This window comes from Rutidosis leptorrhynchoides, chromosome 3 (genome assembly GCF_046630445.1).
Source record: "Rutidosis leptorrhynchoides isolate AG116_Rl617_1_P2 chromosome 3, CSIRO_AGI_Rlap_v1, whole genome shotgun sequence".
NCBI classification, from domain to species: Eukaryota; Viridiplantae; Streptophyta; class Magnoliopsida; order Asterales; family Asteraceae; genus Rutidosis; species Rutidosis leptorrhynchoides.
The window spans coordinates 571,385,809-571,399,189 of record NC_092335.1 but is presented as its reverse complement, the minus strand read 5'-3'; positions in this window follow the sequence as shown (position 1 = coordinate 571,399,189).

Below are 13,381 nucleotides of genomic sequence, written 5' to 3'. Positions count from 1 at the left end.
TCGTTCATTTAACCGGACACGGGAATGGATTAATAGCCACTAGAATAATTAAAACAGGGGTGAAATTATGTACAAGGACACTTGGTATAATTGATAACAAAATATTAAAACCTTGGGTTACACTCAGTCGACATCCTGGTGTAATTATTAAACAAAGTATTAAAATCTTGTTACAGTTTAAGTCCCCAATTAGTTGGAATATTTAACTTCGGGTATAAGAATAATTTGATGAGGACACTCGCACTTTATATTTATGACTGATGGACTGTTATGGACAAAAACCAAACGGACATATTAAATAATTCAGGACAAAGGACAATTAACCCATGGGCATAAAATTAAAATCAACACGTCAAACATCATGATTACGGAAGTTTAAATAAGCATAATTCTTTTATTTCATATTTAATTTCCTTTATTTTATATTTAATTGCACTTCTAATTATCATTTTTATTGTTATTGTATTTAATTGCACTTTTAATCATCGTACTTTTTAATTATCGCAAGTTTATTTTATCGCACTTTTATTATTCGCAATTTCATTATCGTTATTTACTTTATGCTTTAATTTAAGTCTTGTATTTATTTTTAATATTTTACATTTGGTTTTAACTGCGACTAAAGTTTTAAAATCGACAAACCGGTCATTAAACGGTAAAAACCCCCCTTTATAATAATAATATTACTTATATATATATATATTTGTATTTTTACAATTATTGTGTGTAAAAAAAATATAGTGTTATACTTCACGAGCTCCCTGTGGAACGAACCGGACTTACTAAAAATTATACTATAATACGATTAGGTACACTGCCTATAAGTGTTGTAGCAAGGTTTAAGTATATCCACTCGATAAATAAATAAATAACTTATGTAAAATTGTAGCATATTTAATAGTATTTCGCACTAAAATAATACTATTTTGTATACACCCCCTACGACATCAGTTACCGCCCATAAGCGGCTTATGCCGTATCCTACTGATTCCTTGATGTCATGCGAGGTGTACGTGAAATACTATATATTTTTGATACGAAAAGCGATACAAATTACACAAGTTTTAATTATTTACAGATGGGATATACCTAAACCTTGCTACAACACTATAGGCAGTGTACCTAATCGTAGAGTAGTATAGTTTTTAGTAAGTCCGGTTCGTTCCACAGGGAGACGACTTATTTTACACTATATTTTAAACAACTATATTTGTACAAAATATAAATTTTTATATATAATAATAATATAAAAGGGGGTTTACCGTTTAATGACCGGTTTGTCGATTTTATATTTTAAGTCACAATTAAAACCTAATGAAAAATATAAATGACGATAATTTAAGTGCGATAATTAAAAGTGCAATAAATAAAATGATAGTAAATAAAAATGTGATAATTAAAAGTGCAATTAAATATGAAATAAAGGAATTATGCTTATTTAAACTTCCGTAATCATGATGTTTGACGTGTTGATTTTTAGTTTATTCTCATGGGTTAATTATCCTTTGTCCTGGATTATTTAATATGTCCGTATGGTTTTTGTCCATAACAATCCATCAGTCATAAATATAAAATGCGAGTGTCCTCATCAAATTATCCTTATACCCGAAGTTAAATATTCCAACTAATTGGGGACTTAAACTGTAACAAGGTCTTAATACTTTGTTTAATAATTACACCAGGATATCGACTGCGTGTAACCCAAGGTTTTAATACTTTGTTATCAATTATGCCAAGTGACCTTGTACATAATTTCACCCCTGTTTTAATAATTCTAGTGACTATTAATTCATTCCCGTGTCCGGTTAAATGAACGATTATTCGTACATATAAATATCCCGCCCATCGTGTCCGATTGAGTGTATATGGTTATTTATAGGTACGTCCAATTGTAATTCTTTATATTAAAATTAACAAACTATCATTTAGTTAAACAAATATAAAGCCCATTAATAGCCCATAGTCTAATTTTCACAAGTGTCGTTCTTTTGTCCAAACCCCAATTATGGTACAAAGCACAATTACCCAATTTTAGTATTTTAGCCCTACATCATGATTACTTCGTCTTAAATAAGCATAATAATAACTTAAGTACGAGACATTAATTTAAAAAGGAGAACATAGCTTACATTGATTATTAGACAGAGCTCCGACTTTAAAACCCGTAAAATAACCTTTGCATAACCCAAAACTAATCTAATATAAAACTATACTATACTATATAATATATATATATATATATATATATATATATATATATATATATATATATATATATATATATATATTTATTATTATTACAGAGGAGTATTATTTATTTTTTTTATGTGTAAAACTCGGCAGAAGCTCGTTGAATTTATAGGAAATTTTGATCCTGGTGTGCTCCGCGATCGTGGAGGTTTAAGCCTTCAGAGCTCCGCGAGTGCGGAGGTCCGAAATCCAGCTCACAAATTTTTGGATCCTAGCTTTGTCGACGTAATTTAATAAATATATAATATATAAATAATTTATATAATTATTTAAATATTATATTATATTCTTGTGCATAGTTGACTCATAATTTTTAGTCCGTTGCGTCGAGCGTTGAGAGTTGGCTTTGGTCCCTGTTCCGGATTTTCGAACGTCCTTTCGTATAATTTAATATCTTGTACTTTGCGTTCCGCAACTTGTACTCTTGTCATTTTTAGACGTTTCTTATCAATAAATTTGAACCACTTGGATTGTATCTTGTACATTTGAGCTTTTTGGACGTTTGCGTCTTCAAATCTTTGTTTTCGCCTTTTGTCTTCGCACTTATTTATTTAAACGAATATTACTTGAGAATAGAACAATTGCAACTGAAAACTTTACATATTGGAAGAATATTGCTACTAAATATATGTTCATTTGGAGCACTATCATCCCTTCATCCGTAAGCCTTACCGCTTCGCAGCCTCTACTTCTGGAGCTGGACTGTCTGCACCACCAGCTCCACCAGCACCACCCGTACCGACTGCACCACCTACCCCACCATCCCCCTCTGTCAAGGAACTGATGAGGGAGGTGGAGATCCTCCGTGCTCGGGTAACTGAGCTCGAGGACCAGATGTCCCATGTATTGGACATCCTACACCCACCTTCACCATAGGACCTTTGTAGTAGATTTCATTATGTAATCTAGTTTTAGTTTTATGTTTCACTTATGTATTTTACGAACCTATACTGATGTATGCAACTTATTATTAATGAATGGAACTTTGCGTTATTTAATTCTTGCACGGTGTTCTATTTACGTTACTGTATGATGATTCTGTGGTATTTGTACCTGGTTGCATTACTTAATAAACATGTGATGTGTTGATTCCATGTTGGTTACCATATACTGTATTATTACTATTTGAATACTGGATTTTGACTTGAGTCAAAATTTTTGTTAAGAAGATCATGGCCAACGGAAGATCAACACCGACCACAGCCCAAATCGAGGAAATGATTGCCGAAAGGGTAGCCGCAGCCATTGCGGAAATGCAACCCCAAGCCCCGCCGCCACTGGTTATTCAGCCCATACGCAATGGGTGCACGTACAAAGAGTTCCAAAGCTGCAAGCCCCATAACTTTAGTAGAACGGAGGGGCCAGTTGGTCTCACTAGGTGGTTTGAAAAACTAGAATCTGTATTCTGAGTTAGCAACTGCTCAGAGAAAAACAAGACAAAATATGCCTCTTGTACACTGGCGGATGGCGCCCTCACTTAGTGGAACACAATGGCTCAAGCCAAGGGTATTAATGAGGTGTATGCCACGTCATGGTAAGAATTCAAAGCGGCCATGATTGAAGAGTATTGTCCGAGAACTGAGATACAGAAGATGGAGATTGAGTTTATGCAGTTGAAGGTTGTGGGGAATGATCTCGATGGGTACAATCGTAGGTATTTGGAACTAGCCCTTATGTGTCCTACCATGGTCACCCTGGAATTTAAGCATATGGAGAGATACTTGTGGGGACTTCCTAAGTCCATTAAGGGAAATGTCACCTCGTCTAAGCCACCTAATGTCCCGGAGGCAATGCGCTTGGCGCATACTTTAATGAACCAAATTATCATCGATGAACCAGAAAAGGCTAATTCTGAAGCGAGTAGTAGTGACAAGCGAAAGTGGGATAACAACAAGGGTAGAGCCTATGATCAAAACCCAGGGAAGCGACATGAGGGTTTCAAAGGAAACAACAACGGTGAGAATCCCAATCCGAACACCAACTCGAACCCCAACTACAAAGGTACCCTACCACAGTGCAAGAGGTGCTACAAGCTCCATACCAGGTACTGTAATGTTGTTTGTGAAAAGTGCAAAAAGACCGGGCATATTAGCAGGGACTGCAAGATCACCACCATGACTGGGAAGCCGAACCCCACTGGACCGAGAAAGTGTTACGAATGCGGACAAATGGGCTACTTCAAAAATGAGTGTCCCAACAAGCGAAAGGATGGCGGACCACCGCGTGGTAGAGTTTTCAATGTAAATGCAAGGGATGCTCGTGAGAACCCCGACTTAGTGACAGGTATATTCACTATCAACAATCTATTAGCTTATGTCCTATTTGATACTGGTGCCGATAGAAGTTATGTATGTAGACACTTTTGCGATAAGATAAATTGATCGTTAGTTCCCTTAAAGGAGAGTATGCTTGTAGAGGTAGCCAATGAAAAACTTGATAAAGTTGACCATATTAGTCGAGGAGCTATTATCAACATAACTGGTGTGGATTTCGAGATTGACCTGATACCCATTAAGTTGGGAAGCTTTGATGTTATTGTCGGTATGGACTGGTTGACCAAGATAAGGGCTGACATTATCTGTGGAGATAAAGCTCTTCGTATACCACACGGAGATGGTGAGCCACTGATCATTTACGGAGAGAGATGTACCTCGAAGTTGAACCTCATTAGTTGCATAAAAGCGCAAAAGATCATGAAGAAGGGACGTCTTGCTGTCTTAGCACATGTGAAAATGGTAGAAACCGAGGTGAAGAGTGTGAACGACGTTTGAATTGTGAACGAATTCTCCGATGTCTTTCCTGAAGAATTGCCTGGATTACCGCCACCAAGAGCGGTAGAATTTCAAATTGATTTAGTGCCAGAAGCTGCACCTGTAGCTCGCGCACCTTATCGACTCGTGAAATGTCCCGTTCTTATTGATTAAAAACGTTCCATATTAATTGATTTGGTTGCGAGGTTTTGACCTCTATATGAGACATTTTTCAAAGACTGCATTCATTTTTAAAACAAACCATAACCTTTATTTCATAAATAAAGGTTTAAAAAGCTTTACGTAGATTATCAAATAATGATAATCTAAAATATCCTGTTTACACACGACCATTACATAATGGTTTACAATACAAATATGTTACATCGAAATCAGTTTCTTGAATGCAATTTTTACACAATATCATACAAACATGGACTCCAAATCTTGTCCTTATTTTAGTATGCAACAACGGAAGCTCTTAGTATTCACCTGAGAATAAACATGCTTTAAACGTCAACAAAAATGTTGGTGAGTTATAGGTTTAACCTATATATATCAAATCGTAACAATAGACCACAAGATTTCATATTTCAATACACATCCCATACATAGAGATAAAAATCATTCATATGGTGAACACCTGGTAACCGACATTAACAAGATGCATATATAAGAATATCCTCATCATTCCGGAACACCCTTCGGATATGATATAAATTTTGAAGTACTAAAGCATCCGGTACTTTGGATGGGGTTTGTTAGGCCCAATAGATCTATCTTTAGGATTCGCGTCAATTGGGGTGTCTGTTCCCTAATTCTTAGATTACCAGACTTAATAAAAAGGGGCATATTCGATTTCGATAATTCAACCATAGAATGTAGTTTCACGTACTTGTGTCTATTTTGTAAATCATTTATAAAACCTGCATGTATTCTCATCCCAAAAATATTAGATTTTAAAAGTGGGACTATAACTCACTTTCACAGATTTTTACTTCGTCGGGAAGTAAGACTTGGCCACTGTTGATTCACGAACCTATAACAATATATACATATATATCAAAGTATGTTCAAAATATATTTACAACACTTTTAATATATTTTGATGTTTTAAGTTTATTAAGTCAGCTGTCCTCGTTAGTAACCTACAACTAGTTGTCCACAGTTAGATGTACAGAAATAAATCGATAAATATTATCTTGAATCAATCCACGACCCAGTGTATACGTATCTCAGTATTGATCACAACTCAAACTATATATATTTTGGAATCAACCTCAACCCTGTATAGATAACTCCAACATTCACATATAGAGTGTCTATGGTTGTTCCGAAATATATATAGATGTGTCGACATGATAGGTCGAAACATTGTATACGTGTCTATGGTATCTCAAGATTACATAATATACAATACAAGTTGATTAAGTTATGGTTGGAATAGATTTGTTACCAATTTTCACGTAGCTAAAATGAGAAAAATTATCCAATCTTGTTTTACCCATAACTTCTTCATTTTAAATCCGTTTTGAGTGAATCAAATTGCTATGGTTTTATATTGAACTCTATTTTATGAATCTAAATAGAAAAAGTATAGGTTTATAGTCGGAAAAATAAGTTACAAGTCGTTTTTGTAAAGGTAGTCATTTCAGTCGAAAGAACGACGTCTAGATGACCATTTTAGAAAACATACTTCCACTTTGAGTTTAACCATAATTTTTGGATATAGTTTCATGTTCATAATAAAAATCATTTTCTCAGAATAACAACTTTTAAATCAAAGTTTATCATAGTTTTTAATTAACTAACCCAAAACAGCCCGCGGTGTTACTACGACGGCGTAAATCCGGTTTTACGGTGTTTTTCATGTTTCCAGGTTTTAAATCATTAAGTTAGCATATCATATAGATATAGAACATGTGTTTAGTTGATTTTAAAAGTCAAGTTAGAAGGATTAACTTTTGTTTGCGAACAAGTTTAGAATTAACTAAACTATGTTCTAGTGATTACAAGTTTAAACCTTCGAATAAGATAGCTTTATATATATGAATCGAATGATGTTATGAACATCATTACTACCTTAAGTTCCTTGGATAAACCTACTGGAAAAGAGAAAAATGGATCTAGCTTCAACGGATCCTTGGATGGCTCGAAGTTCTTGAAGCAGAATCATGACACGAAAACAAGTTCAAGTAAGATCATCACTTGAAATAAGATTGTTATAGTTATAGAAATTGAACCAAAGTTTGAATATGATTATTACCTTGTATTAGAATGATAACCTACTGTAAGAAATAAAGATTTCTTGAGGTTGGATGATCACCTTACAAGATTGGAAGTGAGCTAGCAAACTTGAAAGTATTCTTGATTTTATGTAACTAGAACTTGTAGAATATATGAAGAACACTTAGAACTTGAAGATAGAACTTGAGAGAGATCAATTAGATGAAGAAAATTGAAGAATGAAAGTGTTTTTAGGTGTTTTTGGTCGTTGGTGTATGGATTAGATATAAAGGATATGTAATTTTGTTTTCATGTAAATAAGTCATGAATGATTACTCATATTTTTGTAATTTTATGAGATATTTCATGCTAGTTGCCAAATGATGGTTCCCACATGTGTTAGGTGACTCACATGGGCTGCTAAGAGCTAATCATTGGAGTGTATATACCAATAGTACATACATCTAAAAGCTGTGTATTGTACGAGTACGAATACGGGTGCATACGAGTAGAATTGTTGATGAAACTGAACGAGGATGTAATTGTAAGCATTTTTGTTAAGTAGAAGTATTTTGATAAGTGTATTGAAGTCTTTCAAAAGTGTATAAATACATATTAAAACACAACATGTATATACATTTTAACTGAGTCGTTAAGTCATCGTTAGTCGTTACATGTAAGTGTTGTTTTGAAACCTTTAGGTTAACGATCTTGTTAAATGTTGTTAACCCAATGTTTATAATATCAAATGAAATTTTAAATTATTATATTATCATGTATGAATATCTCTTAATATGATATATATACATTAAATGTCTTTACAACGATAATCGTTACATATATGTCTCGTTTAAAAATCATTAAGTTAGTAGTCTTGTTTTTACATATGTAGTTCATTGTTAATATACTTAATGATATGTTTACTTATCATAGTATCATGTTAACTATATATATATCCATATATATGTCATCATATAGTTTTTACAAGTTTTAACGTTCGTGAATCACCGGTCAACTTGGGTGGTCAATTGTCTATATGAAACATATTTCAATTAATCAAGTCTTAACAAGTTTGATTGCTTAACATGTTGGAAACATTTAATCTTATAAATATCAATCTCAATTAATATATATAAACATGGAAAAGTTCGGGTCACTACAGTACCTACCCGTTAAATAAATTTCGTCCCGAAATTTTAAGCTGTTGAAGGTGTTGACGAATCTTCTGGAAATAGATGCGGGTATTTCTTCTTCATCTGATCTTCACGCTCCCAGGTGAACTCAGGTCCTCTACGAGCATTCCATCGAACCTTAACAATTGGTATCTTATTTTGCTTAAGTCTTTTAACCTCACGATCCATTATTTCGACGGGTTCTTCGATGAATTGAAGTTTTTCGTTGATTTGGATTTCATCTAACGGAATAGTGAGATCTTCTTTAGCAAAACATTTCTTCAAATTCAAGACGTGGAAAGTGTTATGTACAGCCGCGAGTTGTTGAGGTAACTCAAGTCGGTAAGCTACTGGTCCGACACGATCAATAATCTTGAATGGTCCAATATACCTTGGATTTAATTTCCCTCGTTTACCAAATCAAACAACGCCTTTCCAAGGTGCAACTTTAAGCATGACCATCTCTCCAATTTCAAATTCTATATCTTTTCTTTTAATGTCAGCGTAGCTCTTTTGTCGACTTTGGCGGTTTTCAACCGTTGTTGAATTTGGATGATCTTCTCGGTAGTTTCTTGTATAATCTCCGGACCCGTAATCTGTCTATCCCCCACTTCACTCCAACAAATCGGAGATCTGCACTTTCTACCATAAAGTGCTTCAAACGGCGCCATCTCAATGCTTGAATGGTAGCTGTTGTTGTAGGAAAATTCTGCTAACGGTAGATGTCGATCCCAACTGTTTCCGAAATTAATAACACATGCTCGTAACATATCTTCAAGCGTTTGTATCGTCCTTTCGCTCTGCCCATCAGGTTGTGAATGATAGGCAGTACTCATGTCTAGACGAGTTCCTAATGCTTGCTGTAATGTCTGCCAGAATCTTGAAATAAATCTGCCATCCCTATCAGAGATAATAGAGATTGGTATTCCATGTCTGGAGACGACTTCCTTCAAATACAGTCGTGCTAACTTCTCCATCTTGTCATCTTCTCTTATTGGCAGGAAGTGTGCTGATTTGGTGAGACGATCAACTATTACCCAAATAGTATCAAAACCACTTGCAGTCCTTGGCAATTTAGTGATGAAATCCATGGTAATGTTTTCCTATTTCCATTCCGGGATTTCGGGTTGTTGAAGTAGACATGTTGGTTTCTGATGCTCAGCTTTGACCTTAGAACACGTCAAACATTCTCCTACGTATTTAGCAACATCGGCTTTCATACCCGGCCACCAAAAATGTTTCTTGAGATCCTTTTACATCTTCCCCGCTCCAGGATGTATTGAGTATCTGGTTTTATGAGCTTCTCTAAGTACCATTTCTCTCATATCTCCAAATTTTGGTACCCAAATCCTTTCAGCCCTATACCGGGTTCCGTCTTCCCGAATATTAAGATGCTTCTCCGATCCTTTGGGTATTTCATCCTTTAAATTTCCCTCTTTTAAAACTCCTTGTTGCGCCTCCTTTATTTGAGTAGTAAGGTTATTATGAATCATTATATTCATAGATTTTACTCGAATGGGTTCTCTGTCCTTCCTGCTCAAGGCATCGGCTACCACATTTGCCTTCCCCGGGTGGTAACGAATCTCAAAGTCGTAATCATTCAACAATTCAATCCACCTACGCTGCCTCATATTCAGTTTTTTCTGATTAAATATGTGTTGAAGACTTTTGTGGTCGGTATATATAATACTTTTGACCCCATATAAGTAGTGCCTCCAAGTCTTTAATGCAAAAACAACCGCGCCTAATTCCAAATCATGCGTCGTATAATTTTGCTCGTGAATCTTCAATTGTCTAGACGCATAAGCAATCACCTTCGTTCGTTGCATTAATACACAACTGAGACCTTGCTTTGATGCGTCACAATAAATCACAAAATCATCATTCCCTTCAGGCAATGACAATATAGGTGCCGTAGTTAGCTTTTTCTTCAATAACTGAAACGCTTTCTCTTGTTCATCCTTCCATTCAAATTTCTTCCCTTTATGCGTTAATGCAGTCAAGGGTTTTGCTATTCTGGAAAAGTCTTGGATGAACCTTCTGTAGTAACCAGCTAGTCCTAAAAACTGGCGTATGTGTTTTGGAGTTTTCGGGATTTCCCACTTTTCAACAGTTTCTATCTTTGCCGGATCCACCTTAATACCTTCTTTGTTCACTATGTGACCGAGGAATTGAACTTCTTCCAACCAAAATGCACACTTTGAAAACTTAGCGTACAATTCTTCCTTCCTCGATACTTCTAACACCTTTCTCAAATGTTCACCGTGTTCTTGGTCATTCTTTGAGTAAATAAGTATGTCATCAATGAAAACAATGACAAACTTGTCAAGGTATGGTCCACACACTCGGTTCATAAGGTCCATGAACACAGCTGGTGCATTAGTTAAACCAAACGGCATGACCATAAACTCGTAATGACCGTAACGTGTTCTGAAAGCAGTCTTTGGAATATCATCTTCTTTCACCCGCATTTGATGATACCCGGAACGTAAGTCAATCTTTGAATAAACAGACGAGCCTTGTAGTTGATCAAATAAGTCGTCGATTCTCGGTAGTGGCTAGCGGTTCTTGATGGTAAGTTTGTTCAACTCTCAGTAGTCGATACACAACCTGAATGTACCATCTTTCTTCTTGACAAACAAAACAGGAGCTCCCCACGGTGATGTGCTTGGTCGAATGAAACCACGCTCTAAAAGTTCTTGTAATTGGCTTTGCAGTTCTTTCATCTCGCTGGGTGTGAGTCTGTAAGGAGCACGAGCTATTGGTGCAGCTCCTGGTACAAGATCTATTTGAAATTCAACGGATCGATCTGGGGTAATCCCGGTAATTCTTTCGAAAATACATCGGGAAATTCTTTTGCAATGGGAACATCATTGATGCTCTTTTCTTCAGTTTGTACTTTCTCGACGTGTGCTAGAACAGCATAGCAACCTTTTCTTATTAGTTTTTGTGCCTTCAAATTACTAATAAGATGTAGCTTCGTGTTGCCCTTTTCTCCGTACACCATTAAGGGTTTTCCTTTTTCTCGTATAATGCGAATTGCATTTTTGTAACAAACGATCTCTGCTTTCACTTCTTTCAACCAGTCCATGCCGATTATCACATCAAAACTCCCTAACTCTACTGGAATCAAATCAATCTTAAATGTTTCGCTAACCAGTTTAATTTCTCGATTCCGACATATATTATCTGCTGAAATTAATTTACCATTTGCTAATTCGAGTAAAAATTTACTATCCAAAGGCGTCAATGGACAACTTAATTTAGCACAAAAATCTCTACTCATATAGCTTCTATCCGCACCCGAATCAAATAAAACGTAAGCAGATTTATTGTCAATAAGAAACGTACCCGTAACAAGCTCCGGGTCTTCCTGTGCCTCTGCCGCATTAATATTGAAAACTCTTACGCGGTCTTGTCCATTCATGTTCTCCTAGTTCGGGCAATTTCTAATAATGTGGCCTGGTTTTCCACATTTATAACAAACTACATTGGCATAACTTGCTCCGACACTACTTGCTCCGCCATTACTCGTTCTGACACCATTTGTTCCTTTCGTTCTATTAACCCCTGGTCCGTAGACCTCACACTTCGCCGCGCTATGACCATTTCTTTTACACTTGTTGCAAAATTTGGTGCAGAACCCCGAGTGATACTTTTCACACCTTTGGCATAGCTGCTTCTGATTGTTGTTGTTGTTGCGGTTATTATTGTTGTTGGGATGATTGTTATAGTTGCTGTTGTTGTTGTTGTTGTTGTTGTTGTTGTTGTTGGGCCGTTTGTTGTAGTTGCGATTGATGTTGCGATTGTTGGGATAATTGTTGCGATTATTGTTGTAATTGCTGCTGTTGTTGTATTGGTGATTCTTATCACCTTTTTCCTCCCACTTTCTTTTGACTTGCTTCACATTGGCCTCTTCAGCAGTCTGTTCTTTAATTCTTTCTTCAATCTGGTTCACTAGTTTGTGAGCCATTCTACATGCCTGTTGTATGGAGGCGGGCTCGTGTGAACTTATATCTTCTTGGATTATTTCCGGTAATCCTTTCACAAACGCGTCGATCTTTTCTTTCTCATCTTCGAATGCTCCCGGACACAATAGGCACAATTCTGTGAATCGTCTTTCGTACGTGGTAATATCAAATCCTTGGGTTCGTAACCCTCTAAGTTCTGTCTTAAGCTTATTGACCTCGGTTCTGGGACGGTACTTCTCGTTCATCAAGTGCTTGAATGCTGACCACGGTAGTGCGTACGCATCGTCTTGTCCCACTTGCTCTAGATAGGTATTCCACCATGTTAACGCAGAACCTGTGAAGGTATGCGTAGCGTACTTCACTTTGTCCTCTTCAGTACACTTACTTATGGCAAACACCGATTCGACCTTCTCGGTCCACCGTTTCAATCCGATCGGTCCTTCGGTTCCATCAAATTCCAAAGGTTTGCAGGCAGTGAATTCTTTGTAGGTGCATCCTACACGATTTCCTGTACTGCTAGATCCAAGGTTATTGTTGGTATGTAGCGCAGCCTGTACTGCGGCTATGTTTGAAGCTAGAAAAGTACGGAATTCCTCTTCATTCATATTCACGGTGTGTCGAGTAGTCGGTGCCATTTCCTTCAAAATAGTCAAATGGAACAAGTTAATCATACAGAATATTAAGAGTAGTTAATGGTATTTCGTAGCATAATATGAACTCATTTATAAAAGCTTTTTCTTCATATTAGCGTTTTATAAGTTTAAATTCGGGTAGTACCTACCCGTTAAGTTCATACTTAGTAGCTAATATACAATTCAACTACTACAATTCGATATGAAAAACTGATTATAATAATATTTCGCGTTCAAACTTTTATACAATATTTTACAAACTTACAATACCGTTTATTTTACATAAAGCATGAAATATAGCACACAATAACTTTGATACAAGATAGTTGTGAAGATAATTCTAGCTAGTACACAAGTCGTTCAGCAAAGGCAATAAAGAC